We start from the raw sequence: 24738 nt of genomic DNA on the forward strand, positions 1-24738 counted from the left end.
TGTGTGATACCTTATACTTTAAACTTCCTATAATGGAGGCCCATGAGATATGCACAAATGACCCCTTAAGGACATCAAGTGTTTTAGCTGCATGGCTCTTGAATGTCCCTGACTTTTTTATTGTTTAAGTCATTGCGGTGACATTCATTCCAATAAAACCAAACCCCACTAGGCTGGAACATACATGTCCACAGCATGTAGCTGAAACACTTGATGTCCTTAAGGGGTCATTTACATATATCCCATGGGTCTCCACTACAGCATGTTTAAGGTATCACACAGTGAAAACTCTAGCTTTGCTAGATTTTAACCAATATTATTTTATATCAACACATCATTTGTTCTTCAACATAGTCTGCATTCAATTTCCATATAATTATTTTTCTTTCTTCTTGATATTCTTTGATGACATTCCTTTCTTCAGTTCTCTTTCTTTACCTTGTTTTAAAGATTCATATTGACTTTCTTTTTCACAAAATTTAACATATGCGTAATTCTTCCCATCTTTCATTTACTTCAGAATACAATGCAAATAAAAATGGATTCACTAAGCTCAAAACTCATTTCTTAGAATTATATATATTCATTTTTACTGCAGCGAACATCAGTCACCAAATGCATGCAAAAATCAAAATCATAACCTGTTTTCTTTTTCTTCTTGTAAGCACAGCATACTATATATTGGGGTCTGAATGGAGAGATGATAAATCAGCAAGCAAAGGAGAGTAGTATTGCTGGAATTGAATTCATCCTCAAGTATTGATGAGTACCTTTACAAAATCTCACCAGGATGACACTGATTCATAGACTGTATTCTATATAGCATATATCATGGACAGAAGTAGGTTAAAAATAAAAAAAAAGATAGCTGGGTGCACAAGACTAAGATAAACTAGTGCCCAATCCTGGTAGGTGTGCTGGTGCCAGGACTGGGGAAAAAATACATTGTAGAATCCACCTGACATATAAACATTCCTACAATAGGGCTAGGCCAGGCCCAGGGAGAGGATGCCCTCCCCCTCGTTGTAGAAGAAGGAAGTAGCAGTCCACAAAATAAGGATATAAATAAATGATGTATTGTGATTATTATGCAAGGAGCCCAGAATTTCCATACATAAGATATACAAAATGACTAAAAGAGTAATTAGAGGAAAGAAAAATACTTGCACAAGAAAAACTGTCAGAAGCTTCAAATGCAAAATTGTGTTCATTAATACAACAGATCCAAGAAAAACACTATATAGACCAAGAAACCTTGGGCTGTTTGGCAAAAGAAGTGACTGAGGAAGTGCAAAATGGAATAAACTAGCTCTCTGGTGAGACTTAAACAAATTTGTATTGCCCTTTGCGATTGGAAAAGCAAGATAAAATGGTTTCACTTATATAAGCTTCATCTGTATCTGTGAAACTAGTTTATCTTACTTTTCCAACTTCACAGTGAAATAAAAGTTTGTTTTCCTCATAACAGAGTGCTGGCTTATTGTTTTCTATATGAAACATTTTTTTCAATGCACCTGGAATGTGATGTTATTTTCTGCAATATTTTTGCTAGAAATGTAAATGTTATATGCGTGCATGTGTGGGAGTGTATTTATGTATGCATATATTTTCTTGGCTTTCAGTTGTGTTTGACTTAACTTGGAAGGTTAGCCACCGCTGAATTCATATAATCTACTACATCCAGGTGGGTGATCTGTTCTCCCCAGGACCACTACAATTGGGCTACTCCACATCATGATACTTTGTCATGTATGTCCCATCTCTTCAGCAAGGAAGGTTTGGTGACCATCAGTCTTTGGTAAACCATACAAGTTAAGGAATGGAGGTGATATGTTTAGGCAACCATTCCATTGCCAGGTTTATCTAGGTGGGATATTATAGGTATACCTTAACCCTTGACTTTCTGAATTATGTATGCATGTGTGAGCATGTAATAGTGTATGGTGAGGAGACGGTCTTACGTTCATGGTGAGATACACCTCAGTGATCCCCCCCCCGCGCGCGCGCGCGCACACACACACACACACACACACACACACACACACACACACACACACACACACACACACACATGCAACTGGCTTACACACTTTCAGTTTGCCTCAATTTTCACTAGGAGCAGACAAGAACGTGCACACAATTTTTCTCCATCCTCTTTTCCTGAGCAAGGCAAGTAGGCATAGTCTCATCTTTATGTTTTCCATACAGCAACACTCCCTTTGCTGCCCTGGCCACTGATTAAACTCCATTCATTCAGACTGCATGCAGCTCTTCTTATTTCTAGTCTATGGAACCAGCTTAATTTGTAAATTATTTATGGGGCTTTTCTCCTCTGAAATCCCCTAAAATCAGTCCAGGCCAGCTGCACTTCCTGGTCAGCATAACAAAATAAAACAAACAGTGCTGCACATCAATAAGCTTTCCAAAAAAAATTCCTAAGTAGAAAAATACTTCACCCCACATACTCATTTCATGTTACAATATGTGAATAAGAGACTGGAAAAAGAACACAGGTACTTCTCCATATTCAGATCCAGTTTCTGGATATTAAAACAGTCAGCAATATTATTACCTTCATCATTATATCACCATCTCAATAAATTCAATGCCACAGTCCTACCTCTGACAGTCATGCCTGTCACAGGTCTTCTGTCACACAATCCATCCACCTCCTTAAAGGATGCCCTTGCTTACTTTTGCCTTCTTCCTGTTTGTCCAAAATCTTCACCAGATTTTATTCCACTTTCCAGCATATGTGTCCCAACCAGAGTAATCTTTGAACTTCTCTGCAATGGGATATACTTGGGCTTCTGTCCATATTTCTTTGTCTGTCCCGCAGTATGCATCCTATCACCCATCTTAGCCACTTCATTTTATTTATTTATTTATTTAAAATTTGTTGACCGGGAAAGTCCAACTAGGACAGAGCCTATTTTAGTGGAGGCCTGGGAATTAATGCTGCAGATGCATGTCTTTGGATTGCAGGAGGAAACCGTATTACCTGGAGGAAACCCATGCAAATGCAGGGAGAGCATGCAAACTCCACACAGAAGGCACCCCAGCCAAGAATCGAACCAGAGAACATCTTGCTCTGAAGTGACAATGTTAACCGCTGCATCACAGCGCTGCCCATCTCCATCTCTTCTACTTCCTCAACTGCTCTATCCTCAGTCTCCAGGTTTTTGTACCATATAGGAGTACTGGTTGCACCAGCATTTTATATATCATACTTTTCAGATTCTTTCACATTCTTCTGTCATACATTTTCCATGGCAGTCTATGCCATTTAGCTGTGGCCTGTCTGACTCTAGCTTTGACCTCTTATTTCAGACTTCCATTTTCATCAACCACCCCTCCCAGATAATGGAAGCTATTGACCTGTCCCTCCATTTCCCTTCTCTCTCAATTTTCGGCTTTTTCTGATTTCCCCATTTGTTGCCATGGCAACCATCTTCTATGTACTCGGTTCTAAACTGTGGGCCTACAGTTTTGCATTACATGTCCCTATCATTTGCTGAACTTCTTGTTCAGAGTCTACTTGTAATGCCAGATCATCTACATACAGCAGCTTTGTTGACCTTTCATCTCTAATGCAATCCATCATCAGTATGAACAGCAGTGGGCTCATAGTTGAACCCTGATGAACTGTCATGCTCACTGGGAACTTCTCTGTGAGTCAGAACATTGTTCTTACTTGTGACATTGGGTCCTTGTACACAGCCTGCACTAATTCTATTTATGTTTGTGGGACATCAAACTGTCACTGGGCTGCCCAAATCAGCTTTCTTGGGACCTTGCCATGTGCTTTCTCCAGATCTCGGTATGCACAGTTATATTCTTTCCTTGTGTCTCACTAGCTTGTTTAAAACTATCTGTCTCACTGCAAACATTGGGTCAGTTGTGCTTAATCCTGATCTAAATCCAAATGACTCATTTCTCATCTTCCTTACTATTATTCTGCATATTCCTGTATCAATCACTCTGTCCAGTTCTTTTATGGAGTGCGACTGGAATCTGATACCACTATACTGTCCACAGTTGTGAATGTTCCCTTTATACTTGTACACTGGCAGTAGAATGCTTATTATACAGACATCTGGGAAATGCCTTTCTCTCCATATTGCTATGACTACCCTCTGAAACCATTTCTCCCCTTACTCAACATCTTGATCTTATCTGCTATGACATCATTTGTGCCTAGTGCCTTCCCTAACTTAATGTTTAAGTGCTGTTCTAACTTCTTCTAGGATGAGTTTTTCTTTCTCTTTCATTGTAGGCTGTGTTTTGGGCAGTGCATCTTCTGTTTATTTTTTACATTCAGAAGGTGTTGGAAGCATTCCAGCATAAACTGGTGCACATTTCCACCAGGATACCATGGTGATATGGCCGTATGTCAGATACAAGGTGTCTGATCTCCGCTTCTTGGCCTGTACTGCATTGGAAGAAGCATCTCATTCATTCTACTCAGTGCTGAGCATTGCTTCATGCTCTGGTATATGTTTTAGTTACCACTGGTCTAGCATAGCTGAACATTCCTTCATGCTCTGGTATATATTTTATTTTCCACTGGACTAGCAGAGCTGAGCATTCTTTCATCCTCTGGTATATAATTTAGTTAACACTAGGCTAGCAGTGTTTTGCATTCTGTCATGCTCTGGTGTATATTTTTATTTTCCACTAGAATAGCCATTGGTGATTACGCCTTTATACTCTCATGTATATTGTAGTTAACACTGGATGAGCAGTGCTGAGCATCACTGAACTAAGAATGTTGATCATTCCTTCATGCCCTGGTATGTATTTTTGTTATTACTGACCATTTTGTGAATACCATTAGCATAGTATACATATGCATACCAGTACTGTCAGTAACTAAGCAGAATACTTCACTGGTACAGAGGGACTTCTGGGCCAGCAGTACCTTGTTTAATCTCTAGCATGGTTTATATGGCAAGCTTTATAAATCCTCTCACAATACTTCTGGCACACAGCTGGATTGCAAGTTTATAAAGAAACTCCTTGGGTAGCTTAGATTTTCAGATTCCATAAGTTCTTGTTTGTTTGTGTCTTTCGGCTTTTCCCGGTTAGGGGTCGCCACAGCAGAACTCCGGTCCACTAATGATTGGCAGTTGATTTTTATGTACCAGCTTGCCAGGCCAGACGCACAACCTTCAATGATGGTACGCCCATTCATGCATGTCTCCACACAGAAGACGCTCTAGCTGAGAATCGAACCGGACAGCGTCTTACTGTGAGGCGACAAAACTACTGCATTCCATGAGTTCTGTTTAGTTAAAATGTTAAGTCTGGCCAATAAAAGGCTATATTACATACATCAGACTCAGCATCGCTCCCTTTTCCCCATTTTGTAGATGAGGCTGAGGTGTCACATTAACAGTAACCATCACCTGCATTACATACACGACTATCATGACCTTTTGTTAAATAGGTTAGATATTGATCCCTTTAATGGTTTCTTATGGTGCCATTAAGTTGTGAATTCTATCTAGATGCTTCATAAAATACTTATGTTGCATATTTAATTGTTCTTTGCTCTGAGCAGCAAATGTCACTGAGCGCTTTCACTTGCTTGTCTCGCACTGTTGTCTGTTTACTATTTAAGCAATTACACCTTCAGATGAACATCATTGCAGGTTGTCATTCTATGCTTCTTTTAGTTTGAGTCTTCCATTATTGAAAGCATTTCCCTTTTCATTTCTAGATTTTACTTTTTCAGAGTAATCCTTCACACTGGTTGTTGTGTTTGGTGTGTTGAGTTCCATAGTCTTCATTTTATGTACTGTATGTGACGTGAAATTTACAAAATGGAAAGTTGTGACCTTTCAGAGATGATGTCATATAGGCGGTCTATTCTAAATGATTGCATAGAGCTGTCACAGTTCATCATGAAATGATGCTTTGCACTTCCTGCCAGCACACCATTAGTTAATGCAAATTCTGACTGATATAAAATTCTGTGTTACCTATTGTACTTCTAAGGCTGCAACATGTGACCTTAAAACTCTGCTCAGACAGTCTTGGTTATGTTAGCATAATGTTTGTAAAGCCCCCTGCACATGTAGGAAGTCACAACAGTAGGCGGCTTCACGATGTGTACATGAATTTTACTTACCTGGAGTGGATTTGTCTTGACATGGGAGTCCAACTTTATCTGCTTGCTTGTCTATTTATTTATTATTTTAGTAGAGTATTGATCAAAATGGGCCTCTTTCAGTGTCAGCCAAGGAGAACTGTCTGGGTAAGTGATTTGCTCAGAGTCACACAGTAGGTTAAATGGAGGCTGTGAGAGTCAAACCCTGGATGACAGGAAGCAGCTCATTAACAGGTCATTGCTTTTATCATCTGCATTAAATGCTATTTTGTTGTCTTTTAAAGGAACTGCAATGAAATGATACATGGTAAAGTGACATTCTTAAATGCTAGGAAACATCTGGTGGACAGTAAAGGAATGTATTAGCCAGTTCTATGATATCAGTATTGACAAAGCTGTATATCCATTAAGGTGACAGCATGTCAGTGTAATACTGTTGGCAGTTGTCAGCACATTCACCTCTTAAGCTAAAGTTTGTGAGCTGTGGTCTCAGCTGGGGTCTGAAGGAGTACCTGAAATACTGATATTTGAGTGTAGCATGCACTGCAGAACTGATACAGGTGTGCCACAATTCTGACAAAAAATAACTAATCAAATGAAAAGTAAGTTAAGGTCTCTTCTACAGCTATCATACTGAGTGTGAAGATGTAAAACCAAAAAGGAAGAAGGTCGCACAGACAAACCAGTTAGTATAAACTACAAGAAAAACTTAGCTAAGCTATAGTTTTCACTGTGTTATACCTTAAACCTCCTGGAATGGAGGCCCATAGGATACATGCCAATGACCCCCTTAAGGACATCAAATGTTTTAGCTACATGGCTTCTGAGTGTCCATGACTTTTTACTTTTCCTTTTTAGGTCTTTATGGACAGATTCAGGAAAACAAAGCCAAATGCCACTAGCTGTAGACCTGCCCATTTCAGCCTTCATTTCATTGTTCATATCATCATTTAGTGAATTCACTCCTCACTTACATGCCACAAAAATCCACAAAACCACACATTTTTTGAGGAACAGACCAAAAATATGAGACAAAAATCTGGACAGTGGAGAAGTATGCTGGGACCTCGGTGCTTTTTTAGCTGAATAAGAAGGGATTGGTCATGAATATGTAAAACAATCTCCATTACAGCCAGTAGATTTTATTTTATGAGGTACCACTGCTTTGCGTGGTGAAGGCGCACATTACCTTTTATTGTGAACCATTTCCCATTCCATCCCTTTGGCTGTTCATCCTCCCTTCCTTCTCCTACTTGATCTCCTTCAAGAGACTGCAGCTGCCTTCTAATAATATTAATAAACTTCCTTGGTTTCTGTACATTGAAAAGGATAGCACGTGCTTGTTCCTTCTCAGTCAGTTGAAGTGCTTTATATACTTTTGTTACTTTGTAATACAATGTAATGAGTTCCTTCTTATGGGAGTAAGTTCTTTTCTCATCAAATATAAGTTTTGAGATGAAAAACAGATGGTTCTTTTCCAGTTGCTCTCTGCCATACTTGTAGCTGTGCTGAATCGGCCAGTCTCTTGTGAATGCCCACTGCATTACCATTAGGACATGCCTAGATGTATGGGTACCACTGCTCCCTGATCTGACCCTATGTACCCTCTCTCTCTCTCTCTCTCCACAGCCAGATTAAAATGATATGGTATTTGCTCTATTGAATTATGCAAATGTTCAAAGAAAGATCATAATTCTTTGCTCTGGATTGTCTGAGATATCTCATTGATCCTTAATTTGACATGTCTAGAGTAGTTTTCCAAACTGTTGGTTTTCTTGTCCTGTCTGCTAGTGTCTTCTGTTAACAGTTTTAACTCCCCTTGCTGAAGAGGCTACAGCAGTCTGTAATGCCAAAACTGTCAAGGTAATATGTTTTTGCTTGTTGTTGCAGGCCTCAACTTCAGACCCCACCAAAGACATCCCCTTACCAGATGGTGCTTTTAAAAATCTTTTTTAAAGCTTTTTCAAAGTGATTCACCATCTGGATTGTTAGTTATGTTTGTTGCCATCCTCAAACTATCAAGTCGAGGTGTTAAACTTACTGTAAAATCTGCCTGTAATGCCTGGGTATAAGGGAGTGAGTAGCAAGGCATCCATCACCAACTCAAGCTAGCCACCCCTTCCCTTTGTTATGATGTTTATTAATATAGGAGGTCCACTAGAAAAGTTAATTCCTCAATTTATCTTTATCTTTAAAGCAGATAGATACTGACTTTTCTGTGCAATTGTTTTAGTGCTGGTAAAAGTTTGAAGTGAATGTCATGTAGATCTTCAGTTAGTTGAAGTAGGTTTCCCCTGGAGAACTCCATAAAGAATGTCTTACTTATTGGTGTGGTGGTACCACCAGGCCGGATCATAAAGATAACATATTTCTAGTCAGATTTAACTATAAGTGAGAACATGTGGGGCAGGGTCTGGTCAAATTTAACTATGTGTGAGAACATGCTGGGTGGGGGTCTGGTCAGATGTAACTATGAGTGAGGACATGTGGGGCAGGGTCTAATCAGATTTAACTATGTGTGAGAACATGCGGGGTGGGGTCTGGTTAGATTTAACTATGAGTGAGGACATGTGGGAAAGGGTCTGGTCAAATTTAACTATGTGTGAGGACATGTGGGGCAAGGTCTGGTTAGATTTAACTGTGCATGAGGCATGTGGGACGGGGTCTGGTCAGATTTAACTATGTGTGAGGACATGTGGAGAAGGATCTGGTCACATTTAACTATGTATGAAGACATGTGTGGCAGGGTCTGGTCAGATTTAACTATGGGTGAAGAAATGTGTGGCGTGGTGCAGGAGAGTACTAGGTAAGTGAAGACCATGTCAAGAATATTAGAACCTCTAATGGGTAGTTTTATAATTTGCTTCAGCACATTAGCAGCATATCCATTTTAGAGGTGTGTGTCAATTAATGATTGGGTAATTGAAGATCCTAGAATGAAGATAATTGTTTTGATATTTAACTACTCAGTGGTGTTCGGTTAATTTCCATGATCTTTGGATAACATTGATGGGGATCTTTAAACAGCATTGAAGTAATAGTGGGATTTACTAAAGATGATTTGGACCTTTGGGGACTCATGTTTGGGATTGTGTTTAATTAGATATGAGGTGATGATGTTTCTGACAAGTTCAGATATTCCCCCAAAACTACACGAGGTCCTGAAGGCATGATGGCTGCTAAACATTGGTATAAAGGGAGGGCTGTCATTGTAATGAAACCATATCTTCACACCTGCACAAACAGAAATGTGGTTTGTGTTGCAAAAGCGTATCAAGTTCAAGTATTTTTTTTGCATTTAGACTCCTAACATTGAGTAGTACATTCATTATGTCTGAATTTGAGTTTGAGTTTGAGTTTGCTATGTAGGTGTGTCCAGTAGGGGGTTTTGCCTAAAAAGTTAGTATGAGAGCACCAAAGGCTTTAGCCAGTATGTGGAAGCCCTCATATGAGAACTGTAAGCCATCCCTAGAGAAACAAGAAGTGTTATCAGCAGTCTCCTACTAGGTTGCAACCTACTGAATCCCCTTAAAATGACACCAGCTATTCTGACAATTGTTAAAAAAATTATCTGTCTTGGTATCTAGGCATCATTCTGGATGATTGAAAACAAGCTACTACTCAAAACCAGTGTCCTTCCTGCTTCTGGCATATATGTAGTTAATTTTATATTGTCTGTCTGCATGTCCAGCTGGGTGGAGTACCTCAGATCTTTCACTTTCACCTAGGCCATCAGTAGGTTGTGGTCATATTTGTCTGATTTATGGGCCCTTAGAACACTAGAAAAACAGCTTACAGTCACCTTGTTTTTATCCAGTCTGGTAAATGTGGAGACTGTATGTCTAAGTAGCGATACACCTATGATGAATTTTTTTTCTCTTTGTGGAAGCAGATTTTGTGGATGTTGGGGCTTAAGCCTGCTTTCTTGGTGACTTTTGTGTGAGCCATGTATATCTGCAGTATGCGTCAGTGGAGAATGAGAAAGTACTTTACCTTGTCAGTTGGAGACTGGGATGTTTTTTAGAATGGTTTCTAGGTGGCTTAGGTTAACTGTGCTTTACAATCTTAACCTAAGTCATAGGCCTAGTGGTGTGTTGTGGTGGATGTGGTGCTGTGGAGATGCAATGCTTACTGATAGGGGGGTGATGCAGGAGGTTTATCTTTATATTTCTCAAATATTTACACATCTCATAGGTTATACTATCAATTGTTAGAAGCAGTAAACAGTAAGCAAGTGTAAAGCAGCTGCTTTGCTGCCACACAGTACTTAATGTGATCAGACTGGCCACAGATGGGGTGAGAGCAGACTGTCGAGCCATGTTGCCAGAGACTGGAGAACTAGGGCTGGTTGCAGTACTCAGGGACTGTAGGGAGGCTACTACAGTGGGCCCTGGAGATTTATGGACAGATGATACTCTGAAGTGAGGTTAGAAGGCAGCTAATCTAGCAGTACTTAGTGAGTGGACAGAATTAGGTTTGTCAAGTATGATGAATTGTTATGATTTTCCTATTGGCTGCTACCTGTCTACTATCTGTGCTGGTATCACTGCAGCTAAATGCTACAAGGGTTCAATATAATTTTGGCCCTTCTTTCATCAAAAGTAAAACAGTAACACAAATCCCAAGTTAGTTCCTGAGAAGGTGGTCACGTATGTCGCTGGGTCAGTATGTTTTTTGTAGTCTTCTCTTGAAACATGCCATTGACAGCACAAACAAGTAGGTCAACACAACAGAAAGCCAAAGTGTGCAATGGTATAAAAAAATAAAAAAATAAAAACTTAAGAGGTTTCCATCAGTACAGCAACCAGACCAGTCAGGGAAGTTTCCCCTCAAACTGCCCAATCAGAGGCAGTCATGAATCAATTTCCCCTCTGTTTCTTCTGTCACCAGGAGTGAGGCATTAGTACTAATGTCATGCTGTCCCATGTAACAAGCAGTTTTCAGAGTTTCTAGTGACTGGTAATCTTTATGAAGGGTAGAAAATAATGCCCTTCTGCTTCTTCTCTCACCAAGAGCAAAATAGAAGCATTAATCCCAAAATGAGACCTAGGAATTAGTAGTCCTGTCACACATGCTGCAGCTTTTAACAGTAAATGTAGAAAAAGACAATACACTTGGCATTGCAGTATATAGTCATTTGTTATGAAGATATGGAAGAGAGGGAAATGATCTAAGGGGAAGGATTTCTTAACATGAGCTTTTAATGCACACTAGTATGAGCAAGTGAAATGAGACTGGGAGGAGTTTCTGATGCCACATTGTCAGTAGGGGTGACTCTCAAGAGAGAAAGTTTAATAGGGCAACAGGGTCTAGGTGGGTGTGTAACATCCAGGATAGTTAGACAACAGTAGCAGTCAGAGTAATAGTAACTCCCAAACATTAAACATTTTCCTCCTCTGCCCCCTGAAATAAAAAACAAATATTTCTTAGCACCCCCACAAATAAACTAGATTTAATCCCTTTACAGTCTGAAAATAAAAAAAAACAAATCTTTGCTAGCTGGATCTTAGCAAGAAATTTTAAATCTCAAAGAAAAAAAATTAAAGTAAAAAAAACTGAAAAAAAAAAAAAAACATGCCAAGAAACAATGCAAATTTGCAGACCTTAAATGAAGAATTACAAAACAGTCACACACCAGCAGCAGTCTCAAAGTAGTGGCAACTCACAAGGATTAAAACTTTTCCTATTCAGCTTACCTTAAAAATAAAGATGTACTTCTCAGCTTCCCACAAAAGTGAGATGCATTTCTACCCCCTGCAGTCAAAAGATGGAAAACAAATCTTTGCTTTTAATTCTGAGCGCAAAGGGATTAATTCTAGTTTCCAGAGCTTGTTTACTCCCTCACTTTGCTTTTGCACTCAGTCTGCTAACTCCTGTTTGATTTCTTACCCCCAGCATAGCATAATCCAGTCTTCTAAAATTAAACACTATCTTCTCTGACATTTTATTTTTACCCTTCCCCATACTGTAAGCTACATAGCGGCATGATCACTGTTGTTTAGCACAGCCTTACATTATGCATTGGTTAGGACAATGTCTACAATTTTGCCCTTTCTGATTTCTGCACTCCTTGTGGTGCAAGATTCAATCAACTCCTGATCCTTTTCTGCCCTGAAGCTCAGAATCTGCCAGTCTTCTCCTAGCAGATATAGCTCCTCCATGAGTATTACAGTGTTCATCCTATCCCATTCTTGTATTTTCTCACCCAGAGATTATCCGCTTTCCCTGTTGAGTCTTATAAATGATATGCTGTCAATCTACCAGATCTCCTCCATTTCCTCCATCTTAAGTGCCAATGCACATTACCTAAACTCTAACCCTATCAACATTACCTAGACTCTAACCCTATCTGTATCCTTGTAACCTTGCACCTTCAAGATATGGTGTTTTTCCTCCTCTCTGATCTTGCATTTGATATGTGTGTGTGTGTGTGTGTGTGTGTGTGTGTGTGTGTGTGTGTGTGTGTGTGTGTGTGTGTGTGTGTGTGTGTGTGTGTGGTAGTTTGTTGCTGCACCCCATCTCTCTCTCCCCTTCCTCTCTGAATTTCAAAAACAGCTTATACATGGGTACCGCCGTGTACTACTCCTCTTGTCATTGGCCCATGTTGCTGTGATACTAGCAATGCTTGCCCTTCCTTCCTGCATCACTGTTTGCAGTTTCATCATCCTCCTAATAAGACTTTTTATTTTTAGGATAAGACTACCAAACCCTGTTTGAAGTCAGCCCTATTTGCTGCTCCATTATATTCTGCATTTCTTTACCTTCTGTTTGCTGCCTATGTTATATCACCACAGATGGGACTCAAACCCGCAGTCCCTGGTTTAGGAGATCAATGCCTTATCCATTATCTAAACTGTTCTTCTGCTTCACTCACTCTACTTCCACATTCCATTTTACTTCAAAGGTGCAGTGACTGGTGACTGAGGTGCATCTTTTCAACCCAGGACTAGGTACCTCTGGCCCTTAACTTTTAAGATGGAACCTATCCCTTGCATAGACCTGGTCTCTCTATCAGATCTTCCCACCTTCTAAATATTTCTAAACATTTCTTCTTTGTCCACTGCTGCAGGCAATCATTTAACTCCTGATCCTCTCTTTTCTCTATGTACAAGCTGTTGCTATAGGTTAAACGTTTAACAATTTTACTTCCAACTCACTGTCCTGACATTTTTCCACAATCTGCCTGGTCTTGCTTGTTGCCAATTCAGCTGCTTCCCCTGACATATTCTTGGTACATATGTGCACTATAACATGCATATACCCTTCCTCTTGTTGATACTTTGTTCCACTCCTTGCTATTCTCATCAGTGCAAACCTCAAAGTGGTCTATCTAGTGCCTCATTTCTCACTTGTCTAGAGTCCTAATTTTATTCTGTTGACTCTTCAATCACCAAAACCATCTTCTCTTTCATCACATTGGGTCTGTTCTTCTTTACTTGCTACCCCATGCCACTAACCCATCTGTCATGTTTTCATCACCTTTTGCACCATTCTCAGTCTTTCTCACTAACTGCACTACTTGTCTTCCTCACTCTGGCATATGTATGCTCATCCAGTCCCTCTTGCACCTTTCCTACAAGGCCTCTGAACTGCTCTGTCTGTTTTTGCCTTTGTCCCTCTCATTTCCCAGTGTATCCTTCTCTGTCCACTTTTCTCTTGCTCACCTTGCAATGTTTCTTCCTGCATTAACTGAATTACAATCATTTCTACTAATCTGCATATTAAGATCAACACTATTGAATTATTAGATCATCTTAATCTAATCAGAGAACCTCTGTATTACTGCCTACCCATATTTCTTGTGTGCATCTGTAAATAGTTCTGTAGCATCTGCTGTGTTAATTAATTAATTAATTAATTAATTAATTAATTAATTAATTAATCAATAAATTAATTAATTAATTAACTGATAAATTAATAATTAATTAATTTATCTACATTTGTTTACTGGGAAAGTTTGACTGGGCCAGAAACTCTTTTTCAGTGGAGGCCTGGGGAGAAAAGTTCCACAGAAATATAAGCAAAATACAATAATTAAATAGTACAATAGTATACATATAGTAAGGTGCAGAATAGAATACACATTATCCAGTTAGTCTATACAAAAGAAGTATTCAATACTGTTTTCTAGTAGATACAAGTTCAGAAAAGAAAATCATAGAAGCATTTCAGTAAAGATCACTTTGAGAATAATAAAATTAGTACTGTGTACATATTAAATAATAGTTCTGAACAAATGAAATTTTCTTTATTTTTTTTGTTTTTATGAGCAGTTGGAACACCAAGAAGAGGGAGAAAATGAGGTAAGGAGTGGACATGGTAAGAGGGCTATAGATATCTGGTCAGTCAGGTTTGGCACAGGCACAATGCCAGATTTTGGACAGATGTTAAAATAGTAGTTGAAATTGTCAGATTTAAGTGTCTTTTGGAGGATGTGGGATACAGAGTTCCATAATTTGTCTATTGGATTTGACAATAAGGCTTCATCGTGAGTGTTGTTAGCTTTATTTACTGTGAGCAAGTTTCTATCTGCAGATCTTAGACTTCGTGGGCATGAGTAGGGAACATCAAGTTCCTTGAGGGATAGAAAATTGTTAGGATGGAAGATGATATTGTGTGTGAATTTAAGTTGGTCGAGATGGAGGTTATTTAGCTTGAGCCAGTTTAATTTATTTCAGGTCCCTTTACATTTTTCTGCTGGATGAACTGTTGCAGCAGGGCTAGCCACCTGGTGGTGTAAACCTTGGCTGAAGATGATTGTCACTGTTGAAAGTGACACCCCGACCCCATGTGCAAAATGGGAAAAAGGGGTTGAGGATGGATGGATGGATGGATGGATGGATTACTTCAACTAGGATTGTATAATTTGCTTCCCGGTAATCATTTCTCATTTTCATTTATTTGCATTCCATTGAGGCAGCATTCTTTCAACCTTTGAAAAAAATATATTTTTTTTGTTAGTATCTACCATATGTATTAAGTCTTATGAAGAAATGTATGCTTTTTTTGCATGTAGCATTCTTTTCAACCATCCCTCACACCAGTGATAAATATGATAGAGCAGCAGAGGGATACAGTGGCTAGTCATTGCTTAGTTTTGTATTTTGGTTCCTGGTTGAGATGCATTTCATGTGAAGTCTGCATGTCTTCCTTGTATGGAAGGATTGCTAATTCACTTACACCATATGTCTGTGTTGCTGGGTGCCTCAGTGTCATTCAGCAACAGAGATATGGTGTAAATGAATTAGCAATCCTCCAAAGTGTCCATAGGCATGCATGACATGTGTGAGTGAGTGTTGCAGTGATGGACTAGCTTTTTACCCCAGTATTATTTTCACTGTCCTGTGCACACTGAGCAGCAGGAAAAGCCCTGGCATCTTATTCACTATTAGTCTCTGCATTGTGCATATGTAACAGCAGGAAAAGCCCTATCTTCCTTGTGATAATGAAATGGTAAAACATATTAAAGAAAACACTAACAAAGAAATTCAGTCTTGCCATTTTGTTCCGACATTTAAAAGTATGAAAGTTGCGTCTCATGATTCTGCAGATGGTTGAGTCTAGAGCATAAGCTGGTGTTTACCCTTGTGCATATCACACTGTCCTTTTGACATCATTATCTTCCATCTCCTTTGCAGGATATCAGGAATGCCTTTAGTCAATTTCAGTTGGTTTCTCCCTGGGCATCTGCTGAAAATTGGCTTTGTTCCAAGTCAGAGACTTTCCCAGTAGACAAATGTAAAATAAAATGATGTCTCTCTGAAACTGAAGCAGTGCTTATCATGTGCACATGAACAAGGTATGACACAATAAGTTGATATGGACCAAAAAAGTAAACAAACTTTTTCAAGTGTCTGATAATGAGCCTGGATCTGGCTACAACTACATTTAAATGGCAATAGATATGTAAATGCTGCAGTTTGTTCAGCAATATTACTTTTTAAGAGCAGATATTATGTATGTTTCACTGAAATTGGTGTTAAGTTATGCTACAATTTTTTCATCATATTGATTTAAATGTAGGTTTTATTCGGGTCACATTTTATGCTGTTAATCTGAAATTATGTATTTGTTTTCCGGGTTCATTCTTTAATGTGTTGTTAGCTTGCATTTATTTATTTGATTTTTTTCACGTTTTACTATTTTAGGGTCATATTATTAAAATTATTCTTATTGCATGATTACAATTGTTATTACAGTTACCACAGTGAAATAACATTGGCAACACCCTAATTAAACTGTCCAGCAAAAAGGGACTGATTTGAAACATTACCATTATGACAATCTGCATATACTCCTGGACCTGATATTAGCATCAAGGTATCTCCATCAATTTCTTGTTTAGATGAAACACTGACTTACTGAGGTACTATAAACTATATCTCATCCTGAGACCTACTGTACAAGGGAAGAATGCCACAGACTAAAAATGTCAATGTGCTTATTTTACATAGAATCAAAGTCCTCTGTATACTACATAATGGCTCTCTTCAGGAGAAGTATGCACAGAGAAGACAAATGGCAAAATAGGACACTGTCTATAGCAGTCTTCAAATTACACATAGTACGATCATGAAGAAAATCTTCATTAGTTCCCTAATGAGTTCTTTCACACAGCTGGACGTACCGCAGGATTCAAAATAGCCTTTACAGTGATCTGACAACAACCGTGCTCTTCAAAATGACACATGACACAGTTCCTCTGTGTTCCTTCCTCTAAGGAGCACATTTTCCATTGCAGTCAGCATATTTTAGTGGCATTACCCAAAGTATTCAGGAAGTATATATATATATAAATGTCAGAAGCAGTATTTTTGTATTTCAGAAATTTTCCCATCACGCTTTTATTAACAGTATGTGGGGAGAGGAGGCATTGACCTGATTTTGTCTATTTTTCTGTACCCACTTTGCAACCTGCCAATTAAATATGGGACCCTAAGTGGTTTGCAACAGATGTGAGAAGTGGTATTAATTAAATTAGTAACAGACCAACTAAATGTTATTACATTATATACATATGAAGCCACTTTTCAGTCCTTTTCATGTTGTTTGTATGGATTTATGGGCTTAAATGAATTAGCTTTACAAATTGGAGATAAACCTAAACAAATTGTAGCATTTTGTACTTTTTGCTAGTATAAATCATCATGTCACTCTTTAGGAAGATAAATCTTGTCACCACAACAAACAGAACATGCTGGAGGGATAGATTCCTGTCCCAAAGACTTCCCATACTCTGGAACAGACTACCCAGCTTTGTCAAACAGAGCTCCTTATTAGCACTCTTCAAGAAAAATCTTGATGATTGGATGGGAGATAGGAAATTCACCCCAGGGATCAGTTCTGTGGTTCTGCTCAACAGGGGCACAGGAAAATAATTTTCTTGGGTGGCGAAAGCCAGGGTACATTTTTGGCTAGGCTTATGTAGGCCCTAGGGCCAATAGCCTAGTACCTACCTATGAACCTATGAACCTATAAAGCTATTTTACTCTTACAGACCACTTAAACTGTCTACTATCTGGCATTCATTGCTATAGTGCAACATATGACATTAACGCTAATCAGAACTGTGTTCTTTGATAATTCATTAAAGGAGTCTTAAGGTTTTCTTTACATACAAAGTTTGCTTGGCTTTTTACTAGCTTTAATATCACACATTTTTACACATTTATCCTTGTCTGTAGAATAGAAGGGACTATAAACTGAAGGCAGACTACAAAATTATTTCCTTTGTTTGCCTGAGTAAATAAGAAATAGTTAAACATGAATATATTAAAGAAGCTTTCTGTATCCAAAGTGGGACTCCTTCAAGCTATTTTCTATTGCAAAGAGAGAGAGAGAGAGAGAGAGAGAGAGAGAGAAACACCACTTCTGAGCAGTATCTATCTTACCATATACAATTCAAAATATGCTGTTTCAGTGGTGTATCCAACTCTCTTTGAACCTGTTTCACTGTAATTATCTCCCTAGCAGATGTGGTGCTCTTAACAGCTGGTTGTCTCTCTGGACAGCACAATGCATAGGTGGCCCAAAGGACTTCCAAATAATAGATATACTGGAAGTCATGCAATTAATTCCAAATGCCATTATAGTATCCATAACTGAGTTAAACAGGCTGCGTGAGGACTGAGTCTTGGCAGCATGGACAACATCTGAATAACATTAACAAGGCAATGCCTTTTGCATGAATCTCTCTAAATGAAACATATTGCTTTTATTGTGTGAGTTGGTCCCTAGTTTATTCTTATAGAAAATGTTCCAAACCAATTTGTTATTCAGGCTGTTGCTTTCTGACAACACTCCTTTAGCCTCTGAACTGTCCTGAAAATCTTCCTTCATCTTATTATTGCAAATCATTAGTTAGAAATAAAATGTTTATGTAGAACTGGTTAACTGGTATGGAGAGTCACATACATGACTTTCACAAAAGCCCATAACATTCTACTGATTTTTTCTAGATACAATTCAATATAAGCCAGGACTGAATGAATTTCTGCAGGATTGTAACCAGTATAGATCAGTGATATATGTTTTACTCTATGAGAAGCTGCAATGATTGTTAAAAAGAGATCAAGTTTGGTACAACAACATGCTGGTTGTCCTTGATAGCAGTGACCTGGTTTTATGGATCTTTCATTCAGTGCATGGCCAACAAGGAAGTAAAGAGATGTAGCATCTAACACTACCTCTGTCTCTTTAGAAGGTTAGAAGGAAAACAGGAGAATGCATTTCCTAATGAATGGACTGATGCCCAGGCCATATAACCCCTCCATATGTGTCTAATTACTGGCAGTGTAAGTATTCTTCAAAAAAATATCAAAAAAGTCATCCAAGTAACAGCATCACGCCAACTATGCTTTGTGAATATCAAACTTCCCAAAGCCACATCTCCAAAAATATCCTTCCATAATATATTATGAATGGCATTTTGTGTGGCTTCTTCTTCTGTATCACCCTTTACAATGCATTAAAACTCACAAACTTATAAAATAGCAGGATATTGCAATTAATGGAAACTCAGCCAGGAATGTTGATAGTTTTGACATTTGCAGATATTAAAAGATAAATAGAAATATGTTACTGTATTCACTATCAGCCACTTTGACATTAATGTATAAATGAAAAAAAATAAATAATGATAAATTAATTTAATGATAAATTGCTCACTATTTTAAATTAAAAAATAAAATCAACTATTTAACGCAAAAGGTAAAATATATCTAATTTCCATTTGGTGTTCATTTCAGAATATTTCTAGTGGCTTGGCTGAAAGAGAATATTAGTCCAATGTGTGCAATTCTGGAACATTGGAAAGAACTGCATTAAGAAAGTAAATTACAAACAACTATAAATCATTTCTAAAACTCTATACAGAGCCCAAATAAGTTTTTCACAAATTTCACTTAGTAATTTCTTCTACCTAGGTTACATTTAATTGTTATATCATCATGCTAAGCACTTTAAGTTGGAGTTATATCTTTGCAATTTGTTATGTAATAAGCATATAGGACAAGCTTCAAAACCAAGCTATGCTTGTAGGATCTTAACATAAAAAGGTTGCATAACAAAATAAAAAAAAAAAAAAAAAAAAAAATAGGAATGGCATTGCCCATAAAGGTTAAAAAAACTCCCTCATCAATCTGAACATACAACTCAGGGGACTAATCTAGTCCAGCAAATCCACATTTAAGATAAAACTAGCCTCCAAGCCAAAGGCAACCATAAGGCTTTCTTCAGTTATGTCCACAACCTTAAAGGAACACCCAATATCGTGACAGATTATTGGAGAACAGGTTCATAGGTAGGTACTAGGCTATTGGCCCTAGGGTCTATATAAGCCCAGCCAAAAAGGTACCCTGGTTTTCTTCACCCAGGAAAATTATTTTCCTGTGCCACTGTCAAGCAGACCCACAGAAGAGATCCCTGGGGTGAATTTCCTATTTCCCATCCAATCATCAAGATGTTTCTTGAAGATTGCGAATGAGGAGCTTTGTTTGCTATAGATAAGTAGTTTGTTCCAGAGTATGGGAAGTCTCTGGGACAGGAATCTATCCCTCCAGCATGTTCTGTTTATTGTGGTGACAAGGTTTAGGTCCCTAGAGCGTGTAGCTCAGAGGGATTGGGCTTTCTTTAAGTGGAGCATTTCCACCAGCTCTGGATTTGTCATAGCTTTGTATGTTAGGCAGAGATCGCCTCTGAGTAGGCAATGTGCGACGGAGTAAAGCTGGAGATTTTTGAGACGGTCTGCATAGGGCATCTGTTTGAGGCTAGTAATCCTCTTTGTGAGGTATTTCTGTGGCCTTTCCAGTTGTTGTAGATGTCTTGTGAGGTACATACCAAAAGGGGCGTTGTACTCTATAATGGGACTAATGAGTGATGAGTAGAGGGGAATAATGACCTTTTTTTTCCTGGATGAGAAACCCTTTGTGACGAGGTGTGCCACGTAGAAGGATTTCCTGACTACTGTGGCGATGTGATTATTAATGGAGAGACTACTGTCCACCTGTGTCCCAAGGTCTCTTATCACACTTTCTGTGTTAAGTTTACTACCACCTATGTGGTAGTTCACGGGTACAGAGTGTTTACCAAAGGGGATGACAATGCACATTTTGGCATTGAGCTTGAGGCCATGGCTTTGATATCAGGCATCTGTCTCAGTGAGGCCCTTTTGTAGGATGTCCACATCGTTAGGAGTTTTGATTATGGCTCCTAGTTTGCAGTCATCTGTGAACTTTGTTAGCCAAAGACTTTCTGTGTTAGCCTGTACTTAAGAGAAGTAGATACCAAACAGGGGAGGACCCAGGACTGAACCTTGTGGTACTCCACTTGTCACTGATCTGAAGTTGGGTTTGGAGTCTGCTACTTTCACAGTGTAGGTTCTGTCAGTGAGCCAGTTGGCAACCCATCTTGTGACATAGGAATTTACACCAAGTTTAGTGAGTTTATCTATAATTACAGAGTGGGGGATGATGTCAAAAGCCTTGGCGAGATCTAGATAGGCTGTGTGAACCACCTTACCCTCATCTATGGCTTTGGTGACTGCTTTAAAGAAGTCTATCAGGTTTAGGTGACATGATCTGCCTTTTACAAACCTGAACTGGGTGGGGTCCAGAGTCTGGAGATTACCAATGTCTTTGTTTATAAGTTCCATGATGATATGTTCCATGGCCTTGGAGAACAGGCTCATCAGGCTAATGGGGTGGTAGTTCCCGGGGTCTGTGATGGATCCCCCTTTGTGGAGTGGGATAACCATTGCTGTGTGCCATTCAGTGGACAAAAAGCCTGAGGTGAGGCCATGACTGAACATGGTACTTAGGTGGGGTGCCAGTTCATTCTGTATTCCATGTAGAACGCAGCCTGGGATGGTGTCAGGTCCCATGGATGCTGTGTTCTTGGCTTTGGAGAGTGTGTAGTTTTTATCTGTGTAGTGTGATTACAGGAACTTTGCATTCTTCTTTTATAGAGATGGGCCCTTTAGGGGGTGAGATGGGGTAAAGTTAGCACTGAATCTATCTGCCAGGACGTTGGCAATATCAGTTGGTTCTGTATATTTAGTGCCATTGTGTTGTAACTCAGAGCAGATCTGAGTGTTACCATTGAGATTCTTGACATAGCTATAGAATGCTTTGTGGTTGCCTTTAGAATCAGTGGTGATTTTGTTTTCGTAACCAGCTTTGGAGGATTTTATGAGGGATCTCAGCTTCTTACTGAAGCTGACCAGGGAGTTTCTCCAATCATGGGATTTTACTCTTTTTTTGCAACAGTTTATTTCTTCTGTTGTAGAGTTTGTTTATGGCAGGAGACCACCAGATTGGATTCATTTTTTTGGAGGATTGCATCTTGGTTCTGTTAGGGATAGCATGATCTATGCACTCGGTGTAAGTGCTTTTAAAGTGCAATTGTGTATGATTCAGCAGTCGTACCTCTATTGTCCATCTGCATGGGTGTCATGAAGTTTGCCACTTCTGTCTAAGCCTGAAGTTGGCTTTGGAGAATTTTTTTATGATAGTTTGCCCTAATGGGGGGATGTGGGTGGGGGCAGGATGTGGATGCCTAGGGTGATTAAATTGTGGTTGGATCAGACCAACAATGAAATGACCTTTGGTGTGGAACACTAGTCACCCATGTTGGTAATGACCAGGTCTAGGATATTGCTGCCCCTGGTGGGGGTGTGGATAAGTTGACCCAAGGCATTGGAATTTATGAATTCCAGAAAACGTTGAGCAAAAGAGTTGGTACATGAGTAGTTTTCACAGTTAATGGTGGGGTAGTTGAATTCGCCCATTATTAGGGTGTTGGTTTGTACCCTAATATTTTCCAGTGTATCAAGAAATGAGGAGTGGGAATCCTGGGGCATGGTGGGGGATCTGTAGCAAGCTACAATTTGGATTGCGGTCTTGCCCAGAGTTAGTTGCACTTGGATAATCTCGGATGCATTATGCTGAGCAACTAGCCTGGAGGTGTGGATTTCCTTAATGAATATGTACACGCCTCCACCTTTAGTGTTTTGGTCCAGATTAGGTGGTTGAATGGTGTGGTATGAATTATAGCCTGATAATGCAGGGGTGCTCTCTGGAGCCTTGAACCAGGTCTCTGACACTTCACAGATGTCAATGTTTTCCATTTTAAGGAGTGCCTCGAGTGAGTGCATTATGAGGTTTAGACTTCTAGCATTAAGTAGCATTACCCTCAGATTTTGCTTGCTTGTACCTGTTATGGTGGTGAATTTGTCATTTGAACCTTGCCTAAAAAAGGCACTATAGGGGTGGCAAGAGCCTTAGCCAGTATCCAGAATCCCAAGGGTGACAGGTGTAGGCCATTTCTGGTAAAGCATCGTGGTCTTTCGATCATGTCATCCCAGGCAGACAGATACTGAATCTCCTTAGAATGACACCAGAAGCTTAGCCAATTGTTGAAGTCAATCATTTTGTCCTTGTACTGCGGTATCATTCTGGGTGATGGCAAGATGCTACTCAGGGCTAGGGTCATACCTGTCTGGGCTACAAGATCGGAGAGCTCTTCCATGTCTCTTTTCATGCAGTCCAGGGAGGTACGTCTCAGGTCATCCACACCAACATGTACAATGACAGAATCATAAATACCTCACAAAGAGGATTACTGGCCTCAAACAGATGCCCTACGCAGACCGTCTCAAAAAACTACAGCTTTACTCCATCGCATATCACCTACTCAGGAGCGATCTCTGCCTAACATACAAACCTATGTCAAACCCAGAGCTGTTGGACATGCTCCACTTAAAGAAATCACAACCCCTCTGAGCTACATGCTCTAGGGACCTAAACCTTGTCACCACAATAAACAGAACATGCTGGAGGGATAGATTCCTGTCCCAGGGACTTTCCATACTCTGGAACAGACTGCCTATCTATGTCAAACAGAGCTCTTCATTAGCACTCTTCTTGAAAAATCTTGATGATTGGATGGGAAATGGGAAATTCACTCCATGGATCACTTCTGTGGCTCTGCTCGACAGGGGCACAGGAAAATAATTTTCTTGGGTGGCGAAAGCCAGGGTACATTTTTTGGCTATGCTTATATAGGCACTAGGGCCAATAGCCTAGTACCTACCTATGAACCTATGAACCTATATTTGTACTTGTTGTGGAGTGACCTGAGGGTGTGGGTTATGTGACGGATCCTGGCAACTGACAGGCAGCTGACAATAACCTTCTCCTTGTTTAGCTTGGTGAGTACAGAATCACATATGCAGAGCCAGAGGTTATAGTAAATCTGCTGGCCAATAAATTTAGCTCCAGTTTTACCTCCTTATCACCCCAGTCACACCCATGAAATTCTCTGCACCATTTCTCTACCAACTATCACTAGGAAGCAATTCCTCATTGTGTTCTCCTAAAGCCAATAATGGTGTTTTAATGGGCCCTGAAAAAATCCCAGGGAGCCTTCTGAATAGCAAAAAAAATATATATGGTTTGCTAGAATCAATTTTTAAACATAGCCTCCAGGCAGGCCAGTATAACTTGGATATATGGATAGGAACTTGCACATTTACTCCTGATTGGATATATTTCCCCTAAAGGATAGGAGATCCCTGTGAACCTATCATGTGTACAAGCCTGAATCATAAATGCAAAAATTGTTTTGGGTATTGGCATATGTCAGTGATATTTTGGAAAAATCGGTGTAAGCTTGGCTAGGTTTAATATGGCTCTTGGGCCATAGCCTAGTAACCACCTATGAACCTATACAAATTGAATGTAATGCTCTTGACTTCTGAACTTCTGCTTATGATCCACAAATTGCTCCTCACAGGCTTCCTTCCTCAGAGTTGTAATTTTTATGTATCCATGAGATAGAAACCTCTATGGAAGTAAGAATAAAATTCAGTAATCATTTGAATAGCCATCACACATTTCTTTAAAACACATTTAGCTATGCCTGATAGGTTAGCCAGTAACATCTGTGGAACTACTTATAGCTTATCCCAAGGTTTGTCATTGCCAAAGTTAGTATATTAGATTGTTGATGTGAGTCCCTGCATGGGATGGATTCTTCCACACACCCCCCCCCCCCCATAAAAAATTATTGCGCTGTTGCTTGTTTGATCTTCTGGATTCAGTCATCTGGTTTCAACTAATTAGACTGCA

This window comes from Protopterus annectens, chromosome 6.part0 (genome assembly GCF_019279795.1).
Source record: "Protopterus annectens isolate FY-2018-M chromosome 6.part0, PAN1.0, whole genome shotgun sequence".
Classification (NCBI taxonomy): Eukaryota; Metazoa; Chordata; order Ceratodontiformes; family Protopteridae; genus Protopterus; species Protopterus annectens.